Below are 17,288 nucleotides of genomic sequence, written 5' to 3'. Positions count from 1 at the left end.
TCATAAATGTTTAACTTTTTTTTTTTAAGTTTAACTTTCAATGCAGTGCTATCAATATTTTTCAAACACCTGTTACGGTCAAGGTACTGTGCCAGTCACCATGGAGTGACAGGAATGAGAATGACATGGTATCTGCTCCTGATAAGCAGAGTAAGTGACAGACATAGGCTGAATTGTCCAATTTCACTAGCCAAAATGCAATCAGTATCAGAATAAGATGATTAGTGGGAGTGGAGACCAGAAGGAAAAGTAATTGGTTCTGCTAGTGCAACCCTTGGTCACCTTTTCATCACACAAAAGGGGGGTATAAATAACAAAACTGTGTCATAAGTTTAACCAATAAACTGAAAAATGTAATGCCTCTTCTAGTCTCCTAAAAATATAAAACATGAGTATTTGCTGATGTAACATATAACATGTGTGGCTGCATGACCTGAAGAACTAATATATTTCTTCATTCACAGCATACACCAAAAAATAAAATTTGAAGTCTAAACCTTAAGGTATACACCATGTGTCATTTCAGTGTTTTAGTGGTTAGTAAAACATATACCTTGCAGTACATAGTGTACCTTTTCTTCTCAATTCTCAAGGTTATATTTATATTTTCAAAATGGAACAGAGTATCAGGTTATTTTACATTTTTGAAATAGAAAGTCTGAATTAGTGTGTGGAAAGGCAGCACAATACACACATATATTTTATGTACTTAAAAATGCCTCTCAGGTTACTTTTGTATGTCACCTGGTCTAAATACAGCTAGGTCTCTGAGTTAAGATTAACAGTGAAGATCATGTATTTCAGAAAATAAAAGTGAAAAGAGCTTCTTTAAGTCTTTTTGCTCATACCAGCCCCACCACAGCCTGTACATAGTCCCTGTGAATTTTGTTCCTGAGTTGTTCGTTGACAGGATGATGAAAGATGATTTAAGAAATCTTTGTCTTTTACATCCTTTGTTAGTTGTATTCCTAGGTATTTTATTCTCTTTGTAGCACTTGTGAATGGGAGTTCGCTCTTGATTTAGCTCTCTTTAAGTCTGTTATTGGTATATAGGGATGCTTGTGATTTTGCACATTGATTTTGTATCCTGAGACTTTGCTGAAGTTGTTTATCAGTTTGAGAAGATTTTGGGCTGAGACGATGGGGTCTTCTAGATATACTGTCATGTCGTCTGCAAATAGAGACAGTTTGACTTCCTTCTTTCCTAATTGAAAGCCTGAGTCCTGTCTTCTCGCTCTCCTCCCCGGGCAGCATGAGCTTTACCACTCGCTCCACCTTCTCCACCAACTACAGGTCCGTGAGCTCTGTCCAGGTGCCCAGCTACGATGCCCAGCTGGTCAGCAGTGTGGCCAGCGTCTATGCAGGTGGGCTCTGGTTCCTGCATCTCCGTGTCACACTCCACCAGCTTCCAGAGTGGCATGGGGGTCGGGGCCCTGCTGCGGGGATGGCCGGGGGTCTGGCAGGAGTGGGAGGCATCCAGAACGAAAAGGAGACCATGCAAAGCTTGAACGACCGCCTGGCCTCCTACCTGGACAGAGTGAGGAGCCTGGAGACCAAGAACTGGAAGCTGGAGGGCGAAATCCGGGAGCACCTGGGGAAGGGACCCCAGGTCAGAGACTGGGGACATTACTTCAAGACCATCGAGGACCTGAGGGCTCAGATCTTCGCAAATACTGTGGACAATGCCCACATTGTTCTGTAGATTGACAATGCCCATCTTGCTCCTGATGACTTTAGAGTCAAGTATCAGACAGAGCTGGCCATGTGCCAGTCTGTGGAGAGTGACATCCATGGGCTCCGCAAGGTTATCAATGACACCAATGTCACTCGGCTGCAGCTGGAGACAGAGATAGAGGCTCTCAAGGAGGAGCTGCTCTTCATGAAAAAGAACCATGAAGAGAAAGTAAAAGGCCTACCAGCCCAGACTGCCAGCTCTGGGTTGACCGTGGAGGTAAATACCCCCATATCTTAGGACCTCACCAAGATCATAGCAGAAATCAAGGCTCAGTAGGACAAGCTGGCTGGGAAGAACCAGAGGAGCTGGACAATCCTAGACTCAGCTGATTGAAGAGAGCACCATAGTGGTCACCACATAGTCCACTGAGGATGAAGCTGCTGAGATGATGCTCACAGAGCCAAGACGTTCAGTCCAGTCCTTGGAGATCGACCTGGACTCCATGAGAAATACGAAGATCAGCTTGGAGAACAGCCTGGGGGAGATGGAGGCCTGCTACACCCTGCAGATGGAGCAGCTCAAAGGGATCCTACTGCTCCTGGAGTCAGAGCTGGCACAGACCCGGGCAGAGGGACAGCGCCAGGCCCAGGAGTACGAGGATCTGCTTAACATCAAGGTCAATCTGGAGGCTGAGATCGCCACCTACCGCCGCCTGCTGGAAGATGGTGAGGTCTTCAGTCTTAGCGATGCCCTGGAGAGCAGCAACTCCATGCAAACCATCAAAAAGACCACCACCTGCCGGATAGTGGATGGCAAAGTGGTGTCTGAGACCAAACGACACCAAAGTTCTGAGACATTAGGCCAGCAGAAGCAGGGGACCCTTTGGGGAGCGGAAGGCCAATAAAAAGTTCAGAGGTGGCCGGGAGCGGTGGCTCATGCCTGTAATCCTAGCACTTTGGGAGGCCGAGGCGGGTGGATCACGAGGTCAAGAGATCGAGACCATCCTGGTCAACATGGTAAAAACCCGTCTCTACTAAAATACAAAAAGTTAGCTGGGCATAGTGGCGCGTACCTGTAATCCCAGCTACTCAGGAGGCTGAGGCAGGATAATTGCCTGAACCCAGGAGGCGGAGGTTGCAGTGAGCCAAGATCGCGCCATTGCACTCCAGCCTGGGTAACGAGCGAAACTCCGTCTCAAAAAAAAAAAAAAAAAAGTTCAGAGATTAAAAAAAAAAAAAAAAGAAATCTTTGTCTTAATGTAATTTTTGCTTGAGGTACCTTTTAGAATATTCCTTGGTTCTCTACATAAGAGCTCAAACACTTTGTTTGGATCTAAGTAATAAGAGATACTGCATACAATATGGTTAAGAGTGAGGACTTTGGAGCTGACTGCCTTCATTCATAATTCCAGCTCAGCCACTTACAGCTTTGGGACTATGAGTAAGTTCCTAAGCCTCTCTATCTTCTGGTCCTCAGTTTCCTTATCTTCCAAATGGGGATAATAATGACTATTTTCTAGAGTTATTGTGAGGATTAAATGAGTTAATGTATATAAGGCATGCAAAACAGTAATTGGCATATAATAACATTCTAAAATTATTTTTTATAATTTTAAATTTTGTTAAAGATTATAGAGTTGATATACAGGTTTGTTACATGAGTATATTAGGTGACACTGAGGTTTCAGGTAGAAATAATCCCATCACTCAGGAAATGAGCATAGTACCAAATAAGTGTTTTTTTAGCCCATGCTTCCCTTCCCCCTTGATAGTCATCTTCAGTCTCTGTTGCTCTGTTTTTTCTATCTTTATGTCTATGTGTATTTCATGTTTAGATTACTCTCACAAATAGGAAACTTTCAGTGTTCAGCATTCAGTTTTCTGTTTCTGCATCAGTTCGCTTAGGATTATGGCTTCCGACTGTATCCACATTGCTGCAAAGAACATGATTTCATACTACATATATACACACACACACACACACACACACACACATACTACATATACTACATATATATATTGCTTTGATACACATACTACACACACACACACACACACACACACACACACATATATATACACACACACACATACACACACATATATATGTGGTAGCTGTGGTAGCTGATGCTGAGCTGCTCTGGGGTCCAAGGCGGGTGGAGGTCTCTTTAGACTCACAACTCTCTATCTATCTAGAGATCTAGGGATGCCATGTAACTCTCTCGTTTGTAGGATTGCACAGGTCTCTGTGGAAAGTGTGGATCTCCTGCGAGTTCTCACTTACCCTTTCCTCTTGTTGGGAAGCCTCTCCTGACTTCCTCACTGAACCCAGATAGGTTACTGCCTAGCTTTGCTCTTCTCTGTTCTCTGTCTCACCTTGCTGCCTTGATGCATGCTAATGTGTTTTCTTAGATCATTGGCTTGCAGGGTCATTGTTTACTAGCCACCTTGTTCCCTCTTCATGACAGTGGTGCATGCAAGGTGATTCTAGTCCACCATCTTGACTGCCCTCCCATTATTATTTTTCATATTGCTATTACTGCTATCAGTATGAAATGTCACAACACACCTTTGCACTCCCTGATAAATAGTAAATTTCTTGGGAAAGCAAAATTATTTTTCTCTTTTGCTTTGATGTCAAAAAACTGTGAGTCAGTGTCTGTGATGACTTTGGTCACTTGTATGGGATAAGGGCCTTATGTATCTGTGCGTAAGTTTCCTTCTTATTTCGGTCTTCATTGTTTATATGGATTTTCTCTAGATTTGTTTTTATACCTTTATTTGTATTTTTCAATTATGTTCTATGTGTAAGGTGACTCAGATTCTTCCTTAAATTATATAGTACAATAAACAGCATGCACAAAAAAGCAAGCAAGCTATTCAAATTAATCCAGAATAATTTTAATGACAACATATTTGGATATGAAAGTAAAAATAAAATACATGTTTTGAATGTCTAACCTTCTATTTTAAAATCTTATAATTATGCCACAAGATACATAGTGAAGTCATCAGAAATGTTTAGAGATGGAGTGAAGTGCAGTGTCAGTCTATCTGATTTGTTTGCATTCCTGTGAGATTCAAGTTGCAAAAGCTATGTGAACACACTACAGAAGAAAACACAAAGACACTAGTAAGTTGCAGCCACTAAAGATGGTCTACTCTTATATAGAAGGGGTAAATGGTTGAGTTTTTGGCTATTAAATTTTGCTGGTCAGCTGTTGCCTCATTTTGAACAAGAAACATTTCATTTACATTTTATTATGCCATTTTGAGAAACTGGTTTTATGAAAAAGATATATTTTTAAAAAATAAGATTGATAGCTATTATGAAGTGGCTAATTATGTTTTTTGTTGGTATGAAAGTCTTGGTTAATGTAAGAATTTGGATGTTTGTGATCAGGTTATTAATCTTTTTTATAAGTTGGTAAAAATTACTACACTTGTTTATTTTCTCTTTTTCTGGCAACCTTATTGGAGTAAAAATATAAAACATTTTTTTAGTTTATATCTTTTATTTTCACAATGATCTACAGTAAAAGACTGAAATAAGAGAATGATAATTTTGAACATTTAGACATTCTACTTTAGTGTTCCTGGTCAGTACTGGTATACACTGTGAAAGATGAAGACCATGAGCAATCACTTGACTGATGGTCTCATATTGAGAGCTGTAGTTTATTTAGCTGAAAATCTCTGAATTGAGTGACTGATGTGCATCCCTATTCATCTTGCTTCCTCCCCCTCTGGGATACCTGGGAAATCCAAGAGCTTTTGGTGTAGTAGCAACTACTATTTAAGGGAAATGAATGAGCGCTATTTTCAAACACTGAGAAGATGGCACTTTACCTGTGTTTTAGGTTTGCAATTCAACAAATTAAGAATTTATTGGAAGAGGCTGCTTTTTAGCTAAGGAATTTATATGTCAGAGCTAGAATCTCTGAAGTAAATATTTTAACAAGAGTTATGGAAATGAATACTTTAGGCATGGTATTATATTAGGTATTGAGAAAGTATACATAGAAAGACAATAGAGAGCTAGAAATAAAAAATGTAGAATTGACCATTGTGTGTTATAAAGAAGATATCATGGCCATGCTTGAGAATGCGATGAAGAGGGTTTAGGAATTTTGGTGTGCATTAGAAAATCAATGCAAATACAAGATTCTACACTAAGTAGAGAAAATGCTTCATAGTAGATTTCAGAAGTATGAAATTCTATTAAAGTAGATGGTAATTAGTGCTTCCAATTTTGAGGATAGTGAGCATAGGCTGGCATCTCCCCTCTGAGGCCAGAAATTTGGTATGAGACTCTTCAAATAGAAGAGGAAGCCAGACCTTACAAGCCTTACCCTATTTTTGTTTTTAATCTATAGGTTGTGCTGGTAGAGAACAGTTTGCTGTAGTTGACACTGACTTTGTATAGACCAGAGGTCAGCAAATTGTGATCTGTGAGCCAAATCTGACCTGCCATCTATTGTGTAAATAGATGCACAGCTGCATTCATTTTTGTATATTGTCTATAGTTGCTTTTGTACTACAGTGGCAGAACTGAGTGGTTGTAACAGAGGCCTCGTAATCTATAAAGCTTAAAGCATTTATTGTCTGGCCCTCTATAAAAAAATTATGCTGAGTCCTGACATAAAAGCAATGCAGAAAGCATGTGTTGATTGCTCAAACATATTTAATATTTAGGCAAATCTTTCAAGAATTATTTTTTATTTCTATAAATTTATGTGGTACAAATTCAATTTAGTTATTTGCATATATTTTGTGGTGGTTAAGTCAGGTAATATAGGGTATCCTTAACCCAAGTAACATATCTTTTACCCATTAATTTATTATACACCCATTCTCTCACCCTTCCGAGTCTCCATTTTGTATCATTTCACAGTCTATGTCCACCTTTCAAGAATTGTTAAGTCCTATTGCACTCCAAATCATTCTGCTCATTCATGAAGAGTGAGTGATAATATCAAAACAAGCCATAGAATCATCTTTAAAAACTGTTAACAGAGTTGAAAAGTGTAGCCAGGACAGTGGAGGATATTCTTAGAAAGCGTCTCCTTTGGTTTCTTTATTATAATGTGTGTCAAAAAGATGGTTGACTCTGATTAAAAGATGTTAGAAAAACAACGTAAAGGTGATAATTTAGTCACAGGGTCATGACATTTTTACATTCATACTACTCACCCATATTCCAGGGCCTGCTCCCTCCTTCCGCCTGAGAAGTTCCACCAGAGTACCAAATCTCCACCCTCCCATCAGCATCCCTTGATGTGGAAACTCGATAATTACTATTTTGTTATATCTAAGTGTAGTTGTGTAAATCACACAAATAAGCATTTTACTAGCAGCATTTGACTAGTGTTGGGTCTAGGCCATATTAATTGGGTTTTGAGCAAAATGCTTATTCTTTCTTGGCCTGTTTTCTTGTAAAAGTATGGCCCTTTTATCTAAGTTTTTTTTTTTTTCTCTCAATCACTTACTTTCACTTCATAGTGTTATAACATGAGATAATACATGTAAAATTGTTTTGAAGAATATAAAATTCAATTCAAGTATAAATTGATATCACAATGTTTCTTATTATGTTACAGCAATGGCACCTAGGACTAGAATAGCCCTAAGGTACCTAACCCAAAATAGGCAAGTACAGTGGTGTCATCTGATCCAGCCAGACTCAATGATGGTTAATTTTGAGGAACCTTTGGGACAAGAAATTTTAATTATTTATGTCCATTTTAGTGTGGCTTATGCATCCAATTTGAATTTTTCTCCAAAATTGGTGGTGGGAGAGACTCATTCATATGGAATTCCCTGTAATGCATTTTGCTATCAACTGTTTTAAAAATTTGGAGGAAATCATAAACATAGACCTCTATAACATATATGCTGCATAACTCATAGTTACTTATTTAATTGAATAAATAACAAAAAAAGAATGGATTCATATTTACATGGGATTAAGGAGGAGGAAAGCCAGAGGTGGAGAGGGAAAGTCAAGAAGGAACCAATGAAAGAATGTCGAATGTGCAGAAAGCAAGTAAGCAATAAAAATTTTGAGGAGAGTATAAAGGAGAATTAATAAGAGAATGAAGTGCCTGATGAGTTAATATTAAGATGTCTAGATAGTTGATAACACATTCAACACTACAAATAAAATGCGTGTGTTATAGTACTTGTCTATTAATGAAAATATATCATGGGCATCCATATAAGATATTGAAATATCTGTTTTCCTACTGGAAATAGAATGAACTTTATTTAAACACTAGCCAATATATTCTGCAACATCAATAAGGATATAATAAATATGTTAATTGAATCTGGGCTGAAGTCCTTTTCATTTTGTCAACTCTTAGACTACAACCTAATTATGAGTTCTTTGTTCTTTTCCGAAAATACAAGCAGAGTCCTCGTGGTATTATGTTTCAAAGGCATTTAACACTGAGCGTAGGTATATTTCCAGGTTTTGTAGTCTAAGGAATTACACCATTGTTGAAAACATTTTTAGTGTTCTTTATGTTATTTTCTTGGGATGGTCTATGCTAATCTGGATCATTTTATCGCAACTAAAGAGCTATAAAGTGAGCCACCTAGAGAAACTCATAATAAAATATTAAATTAGATGTTCTTTTAAGGTATAAGCTGCATCTGAAAAGTGGGTAAGGTACTTTGTTAGGTACAAGTATTTTCAGAATTCACTGGGGTGCCATCTGGCACATTGAAGCAGTACTTCCAAACTGCCCAAGAGGTCTGAAAAAGTGAATTAGTTTCGCAAAGTGCCTGTTTTTTACTCTGAGGAATAATTGAAGAGAAGAATCTGGTTGAATAAATGGCATCTTTCCTTCTATGTCTTAACAGAACGATTGCAGTCAATATAAGATTTTCCCATTTCACCAACTAGGGTGGAGGAAGTAATCTAAAACTTGCATCTAAGGTTTCCCTTGCCAAAAGCTTTTAGCTATAGATAGTCATCTTGGAATGGCCAATATTAAGAACCTTTGGGAAGCAAGGAGATGAACTAGATGGATGAACTGTGGAAATTTTATCTAGAACTAAATATCTTTCATTATCAGAAAAGAACCTTTTCTGATATCCTAAAATTGCAGGTGGTTACTTGAGCTTCAAGGTCTACTAATGGGTAGATTTAATCACGTTTCCAAATCAAACTAACAAGAGATTACTTCAGGTTACAAAAAATCAAAGTGGACGTTCAGTTAGTTACTTGAATGAAAACCTTCCAGTCACTAGATATATGTAAAATTACAGTTCCCAAAAATTCCATGAAGGTTGCTAAAGCTATTATTGACATTTTTCTATTTTCTATAATAAGGAAAGTTCTTAATTATGTCCTTGTTATTAAGAATTGTAATTACATCACTAATATTTGATGTTATTTACCATTCAGTTAATTACCAATGTTAGAATGATAAACCTACTAACACATGAAAAAGACTGAGAGAAGGAAGTGGGAACAGTATGCTGCAGAGGTTAAATGTGCAAATTCTGATGCTTTTCTATATATGATGAAAATTTGGTTTCACAACTCACTAGGTGAGCTTTGGCTTCATTTAAATTTTCCAAGTCTTGTTTTGTATATGATATTCTTTTGAGATGGAGTCTTGCTCAATTATCCAGGATGGAGTGCAGTGGTGTGATCTAAGCTCACAGCCGCCTCTGCCTTTCAAGCTATTCTCCAGCCTCAGCCTCCCGAGTAGCTGGGATTACAGACACCTGCCACCACAATCAACTAACTTTTGTATTTTTAGTGGAGATGAGGTTTCACCATGTCTTGAACTCCTAACCTCAAGTGATCTGCTGCCTTGGCCTTCCAAAGTGCTGGGATTACAGGTGTGACCACTGCTTCCAACCAATAATATTTTTTAAAGTTGTTTTGACCATTAAGTTAAATTATGCAACCAAAGTGCTTATCACAGTATCTGACACATAGCACTGATAAAGGTGAACTAATATTGTCATTAGTATGATTATTTATTGTCTTTTTCCCCATGGATTTTCAGGACTGTAAACAAATTTTGCCATTGGCATTTATATTGGTTGAGTGAATCAAAAAGTAATTTTCTGTTTCTTAGCTAATGAATAGATGATGACTAATGTCTTTGTATGAATTACTTCATAAGGTATAATGTTTCCTCTTTAAAAGTAAATTTAGGGCTAATGACTAGTAAAAGACTGAAGTAAATCAAGCTACTTTGCTTACAAAGCCAGAACACATAGTATGTCAATATAGATGATAATTTAACGTCTGGTCAGTAAGCAGTGGCCCACGGGTCATGGACCCTATTAAACTTTTTATATGTTAATGGTTTGTGAAACTGATAATTCCTTGGTGCTCTTTCTCATGTTTCTGGGAGCACATCTGCTAGAATAAAAATATGACCACTGCTTTCTGGACAATTATATATACCTTTCACAACTATAAATCTTGGGATAGACCTATTGAACGTAAGAAAACCCTTCTCTTGGAGACAAACTGAGTTAGGCTTCTCTTTAACTGATACAAAAAAAAAAAAAAGAGAAGGTAAGGATGTCAATTCACAGAAACTGGGAACAGTGGTAGATGTGTGCTAGTAGATGCAAGAGCAAGATGTGAAAGCAACACAGGACTGAGACTACTGAAGAAGATACTCACTCACAAGTGGTGCCTACATTCAGATTCCAGTGTCTACATTCAGATCAAGGTGATATTTTGTTTATACCCATGGGTTTGGGAGCATTTAATTTTGCTTCTAGTAATTAATTTTTACATACCTCCAGTAATGCAAATTTGATGAATATGTATGAAAAACATAGTGATTACTTTGCACTGCAGAACTGAAGCATATTCTGATTAAGAAACCAATGTTTATTGTAATTTTGAAACCAGCGTGAGTACTATGAAGATAAATGTTGTTTCCATTATACAGATGAAGAGATTGAAGCTTAAGTAGGTTAAGTTCATTGCCACACAATTACTAAATGATAGAGATTGGACTAAAAATCACACTCTTCTTTCTTTTCTATTACACCACTTATGCCGGTTAAGGCCCTTTTATTAATGAGGGTACAGATGCCTCTTTGATTTATTTACGTCCTTCCCATTGGATAGATAGATGCCTAGTAGTGGGATTGCTGGAACCTATGATAGTTCTATTTGTAGTTTTGTAAAGAGCCTCCATATCATTCTCTGTAGTTTACATTCTCACCAACAATGTATAAGGCTTCCTTTTTCTTAGTATTCTCATCAGCTTTTGTTGTTTTTTGTCATTTTGATAATAGCTATCTTAACTGGTGTGAGCCAATACCTTGTTGTGGTTTTGATTTGCAATTCCCTGATGATTAGTGAAGTTGAGCATTTTTTCATGTATTTTTTGATGATTTATATGTTTTCTTTTGAAAAATGTCTGTTTACATAACTCTCCCATTTTAAAATTAGATTTTTAGTTCTTTGTTGCTGGGATGTTTGATTTCCTTGTGTATCTGGATATTAACCCATGTCAAATAGTTTGCAAATATTTTCTTTCATTCTTTACATTGTATTTTTACTCTTTTGATTGTTTTATTTGCTATGCAGAATACTTAGTTTGATATAATCTCATTTATTTACGTTTGCTTTTGTTGCTTCTGCTCTTGCTTTTGAGGTCATATTCATAAAGCTTTTTTTTTTTTAAACCAATGTCCTGAACTGTATTTTGTTTGTTTGTTTTAGTTTGGTTTTGAGTAATTGTATTATTTCCCATCTTATATTTAGGTATTGGATCCATTTTAAGTTGCTTTTTGTATATTGAATGAGAGGTGAGGGTTATTCTTCTGCATATGGATATCTAATTTTCTAGCCTCTTCATTAAGTGAAGAGATTCTTTTCTGTAATGAATATTGATGGCACTTTTGTAAAAAATAATTTGACTATAAATATGATCAATTTCTGTGATTGCTTGTCTGTTCCACTGTCTATATGTCTATTTTTATGCCATTACCATGCTCTTTTGGTTATTAAAGCTTTGTAGGATATTTTGAAGTATTGTAGTGTGATGCCTCCCTCTTTGTTCTTTATGCTCAGGATTTATTTGGCTATTTGGGGTCTTTTTTGGGTTCCATAAAAATTTTTAAATATTTCTATAAAGAAATAGTATCATTGACATTTTGTTAGGAATTACATTGAATCTGTAGATTGCTTTGGGCAATATGGGACGTGTCTATCTGTCTGTCTATCTCTCTATCTATAAATATAGGTATATTTTGAGATAGGATCTCATTCTGTTACTCAGGCTGGACTGCAGTGGTGCAATCGTGGATCACTGTAGCCTCGACCTTTTGGGATCAAGCACTCTGCCCACCTCAGCCTTCTGAGTAACTGGGACTGGAAGTATGTGCCACTATGCCCAGCTAATTTTGTATTGTTTGTAGAGACAGGGTTCTCACCATGTTGCCCAGGTCAGTCTTGAACTCCGGGCCTCAAGCAATCCATCTGACTTAACCTCCCAAAATGCTGGAATTACAGATATCTGCCACCATGCCTGGCCAGCATTTCACACTTCTATTTCTACTACTAATATCGTTGTTGTGTTTTCTATTAGAGTACTATTGTTGATATGACAGGATAATACATTCCTCTCAAAGTATAGCTGAAATTTCTAAAACATATTTATTTACCAGGCACATATTTCTCCTATATAAACTATTTATTGGAAAATTTATTCATTTTCCAAAATTTTGGGAAGACCTATTTAAGTATAAAATAAAATGTAAAAACAGCAGACAGTGTAATGAAAATTTTAATTAAACAAAATTAGGATAAGGTCTTACGAAGTTCTAATGGTAGGTGTTAACATGAATTGTTGCTTGGTAAACTTTACTAACCATAATACCAGGAAACTCTGTTTGTTTGGGTAAACACACCTCATTTCCTTGTCTTCTGTTTAAATAAACACATTAAGTCAGTAAAACCTGTTATTTACTATTTTAGCACTATTTATAAATATACAATTGTTATTAAAAATAAAATACATTTTAGGCCAGGTGCAGTGGCCCACGCCTGTAATCTCAGCACTTTGAGAGGCTGAGGCAGGCCAGTCACTTGAGCAAATTAGCTGGGTGTGGTGGCATGCACCTGTAGTCTCAGCGAGTCAGGAAGCTGAGGCACAAGAATGGCTTGAACCCGGGAGGCAGAGGTTGTAGTGAGCCAAGAGAGACTACACTCCAGTCTGAGTGACAGAGGTACACTCTGTCTCAAAAAAAAGGTTAAGTAAATTTTTTAATTTTATGATTTAAGTTTTCTCTCTAATGCACTGAAACTCCATAAGTTTAGGACCATGTCCCATTTTCATATCCATTACACCCTGTAATATGGATGCTAACATGTAGTGGAGGGCAAGATAAATTATTTTATTATCTATTTTAGATAGATAAATGGATGACTCTGGCCTTATGAATGAACAAACTCTATTTACCAAGTTTATGAGTGATAGTGTTATAAAAACTCAAATGTCTAGATCATAAGACTGTAATAAAAATTTGAACATGTGCAAGTGTGAGAGAGAAAGAAGAGTTGGAATGCACGAGGAATAATTATTATTTATTTTCCTTTTAAAAATACAATAAACTTAGAACTAAGGAGTAGGAAACAAACATATTAATTTGTGTTTCTAAAGGCATGGCCCAATGACCACTTAGAATATAAATTCCCAGTATTCTTATTTAAAATGCAGATTCCTTCTTATATTTCTTGAATCTGAATATATATACACAGGATCTTTTTTGAGTATGCTTAACAGATTATTTTTATATACGTTAAAGTTTGGGATTAACTACATTTTCCTCATCTTCAGCCGCATAAGATCATTGGTAATATCTATTTTTAAAGAAATCTAAATATATATGGCCTATAAATTTGCAAGAAAAAAATTATCTAATTTTATATTAAGTAGAAATGTTAGATTCTAAAATAAGTATGCAAATTGTCATAAAGTTTGGTAGAAAATATTGCTGTATTTTTTGAGTACAAAACTTTACCTATTTTATTTTTATAGTAGTAATATATGTATATTTAAGAAAGTTGGTAATATATTGAATAGCAGACAAAGAATGATAAAGACTATTCTGTTTTGGCCTTCTTTCTGCTTCATTCCTTGCTTCTTATCATCCTTTCTTAATCTATCTGCATCATTCAGATATCTGAATGCTGGAGTACTCAGGGCTCAGTTCTGGGATGTCTTCTCGTCCCTGCTTACATTTTTCTTTCCACGTGACTTTGTCAAGTATTATGGCTTTCTAGAATATCTGCATGCTGGCTACACTTAAATGTGTATCTTCAGCCCTTAACTCTTAAGAAATTCTAGATTTGTATGCCTATCTGCACCCTTAACATATTAACTTGCACTTTAAACCTCAAACTGAACATGTCCATAATCAAATTCCTGATCCTTCTTTAGTTTTCCTTATCTTCTGCCATCCAGCTACTAAAACGAAAAGACTTCGTGTATCCCTGAATCCTCTATCATTGGTTTAGAACCAATTTCTGAGAGGACTGGTTGAGGGCTGCTTCCCAAGAGGTGTTAATTGTCCTGTATTTCTGACCTGCCTTTCTGTCCCAGCCACCAAGGTTCCAGAAAAAAGGCCTTCAGGGACACAGATGCCGATAACCTGGAAACGAGGCAAGGACAGTACACTGCAAGGTCCGAGAAATAGGGGTAGGTGCACTGCCAACATCTGCTATGTATATTGAAACAATCTTACATTATACATGTATTTGCTATACTATTGGAGGGTGCTTTAATTATTTAGACCCATATTTTGGGAAACAAAATATATAATGGAGTACAGCGAAGTCCAAAATGAAAATTTCTGCAGTCCAGAAGTTTACATCTGGATGTACTGAATAAAGTAACTTATCAATAATATTCAACAGATGGCTTCAATATTTTACTGGGGACTAGTAAAACTGCATATGACATGACCTCAGAAGAACTGTTCAGTGTCAAGTCCATAGTTTCACTACAGTTTTGTATATCTTTAAGAACTTTTCCACCATTAATTTTCAGAAATAATTTTAAAATGATAAAGCAGCTGGAAATTTTTTCATGTCAAGAATCAAAATAATTATGATATTGTCAATACAATTATTTTTCCTCAGTAAGCATGCTTAATAAAATCACTTACAGAGAGTATAACTTCAGATACTATAAAGTTGCAGATGGCAGTACCATGAACAGTAGAGCTAAGCATTAATCTACAGTTCCCCATTTCCATCACCATTTCATTACCGTTTCACAAAGCTAATACTGCTAAGGCTGCTGCTATTAAGGCATCAAAGGACCTTGGAGAGCATCTGTTCTACAGCCTCAGTTTTACAGCTGAGATTTTTTATTCACTTAGCCTTTCCTATGTTTGATTTAGAAAAGAGTGTGACTCATTTGATCATGTAAGGTGGCAAAACTCTACTCTGCTTAATGTTGAATATTTAATAAGGAGACAGTTAAGGAAACCTGTGTTTACTCAGTTAAGGTCCACTACTCTGTGCTTTTGCTGCAAGAGAAGAAAAAAAGGAAAATAACCAAAATGAACCAAAGGTAATTTCTTCATTAATAGTTCAGAGGACCTCCCTGAACCATATATCCAAAGACTTTTTCCCCTTTCATTAATAATGTTTATGTCTAATCTGTGAAACATTACTGATAAGATACTGGTATCAGATCAGTCCTCACAGTTCTGAAAAGTCTGTATGCCAGACACTTAGAAATGTTTGGACTAATTAAAGGGATGCATAAATTATATGGATCTTCAGACTATAGGTGAGTCTCTCTTTAGATTGAAAATAATAACAACAATTTATGCATATTAGTCATACTTGGCATAGTAATCAGAGCCCTTCACTGGCAACGTTCTTTTTGTCCTAAAGGTAATAACTGTAGCAACAGGGCTGTCAAATAATTCCCCACTTGTTTGAATGCTAAATAATAGAAAATATATCATTCATGTTTCTTTGTTCACAGGGGTGTGTGTGTGTGTAATTATGTACTAGTCAGTAAATATATTATTTGTTGAATATTGACTATTTGCTAGGCACTATACTAGATATAAGAAAATATGAAACGTTAAAATAAAAGTCCCTTTTAATGTAATAGCAGCTGTCTGTTTATAAATGGTTAACTAAGCTGAAACACAGTGAGACAGAGATTAAATTTAAGTCTCCTAAAATTTATTACAGTCAGGCATTTCTATCCATTGGTCTTGTGTCTGTTATTTCAACCAAACTAAGGACAAAAAATATTCGGAAAAAATAAAAATACAACAATAACAATAATACAAATAAAAGCCAATACAGAATAACCACTACAGTTGACCCTTGAACAACCTTGGTTTGAACAGCACAAGACCAATTATACACAGATGATTATCAACCAAATGTGGTTCAAATGTACAGTATTCATGGGATGCAAAACCTGCATATGTGGGTGGCTGAGTTTTTATATATGTGGGTTCCACAGAGACAACTGCAAGATTTGAATATGCATGAATTTTGGCATACATAGGGGTCCTTGAGTGTATTCCTTGTGTATAATGAGGGGCAACTATGTTAGCATAGCATTCATATATTTTCATGTTTTTATTTTGAATTTTTGTGGGTACTTTGGTATTATAAGTAATCTAGAGATAATTTAAAGTATACTGGAGGATGTGCACAGGTTATATGAAAATACCACATTACTTTTTTTTTTTTTAATTTTTTATTTAATTATAGGTTTTGGGGTACATGAGCAGAGCATGCAAGACAGTTGCATAGGTACACACATGGCAGTGTGCTTTGCTTTTCTTCTCCCCTTCACCCACATTTGGCATTTCTCCCCAGGCTATCCCTCCCCACCTCCCCCTCCCACTGGCCCTCCCCTTTTCCCCCCAATAGACCCCAGTGTTTAGTACTCCCCTTTCTGTGTCCATGTGTTCTCATTTTTCATCACCCACCTATGAGTGAGAATATGCGGTGTTTCATTTTCTGTTCTTGTGTCAGTTTGCTGAGGATGATGTTCTCCAGATTCTATAAGGTACTCAAGGATCCGTGGAGTTTGTTGGTTTTGGAACCAGTCCCTCATAGATACTAGGGATGGCTCTATATATTTTCTATTAATCTGTGTATCTTCTCTAGTTTTCCCGTATGGTGTGTGTATGTGTTTAAGTGTGTTCTACAGTGGATAACATTTGGAAGGTAACCTTGATGCATTATTAAAATTTTATAACTGGTCCTTTATAACATATCTACTCTAAGAAATTTTTTAAGGAAATTATTTTGCTGTATTTGCATATAGTGCTTTGATACGTGAAGTCTTTTGAAAATAATGTATTTTATATTGGCAATAAAACTTTATGGTTTATATATTCATCATCATGCTAACTCTATGATACACATGAACAAACACATAGATAGAGCTTATCATAGGTGTACAAATAAAATAATACTAGTATTTACACTTACCATGTGGCAGGTACTGTCTAAATACAGTAGCTATATTAACTCATTTAATTTTTACAATGGTTATACAAAGGATGTACTATTATTAACCCCATTTTATACATGAAGAAAGGGAACCACATACAAATTAATTAACTTGTCC

The 17,288-nt window shown here is 36.3% G+C and overlaps 1 protein-coding gene and 1 pseudogene across 9 annotated transcripts in view; both read left to right on the top strand.

Annotated features, from left to right (window-relative positions):
• Positions 1-17,288, top strand: part of LINGO2 (leucine rich repeat and Ig domain containing 2) — a 1,279,451-nt gene that overhangs the window by 174,192 nt on the left and 1,087,971 nt on the right. The gene's annotated exons all lie outside the window — the stretch shown is intronic.
• Positions 1,253-1,702, top strand: LOC144579395 (keratin, type I cytoskeletal 18 pseudogene; annotated as a pseudogene).

Source organism: Callithrix jacchus, chromosome 1 (genome assembly GCF_049354715.1).
Source record: "Callithrix jacchus isolate 240 chromosome 1, calJac240_pri, whole genome shotgun sequence".
NCBI lineage: Eukaryota > Metazoa > Chordata > Mammalia > Primates > Cebidae > Callithrix > Callithrix jacchus.
This window is presented reverse-complemented; position numbering and strand designations above follow the sequence as displayed.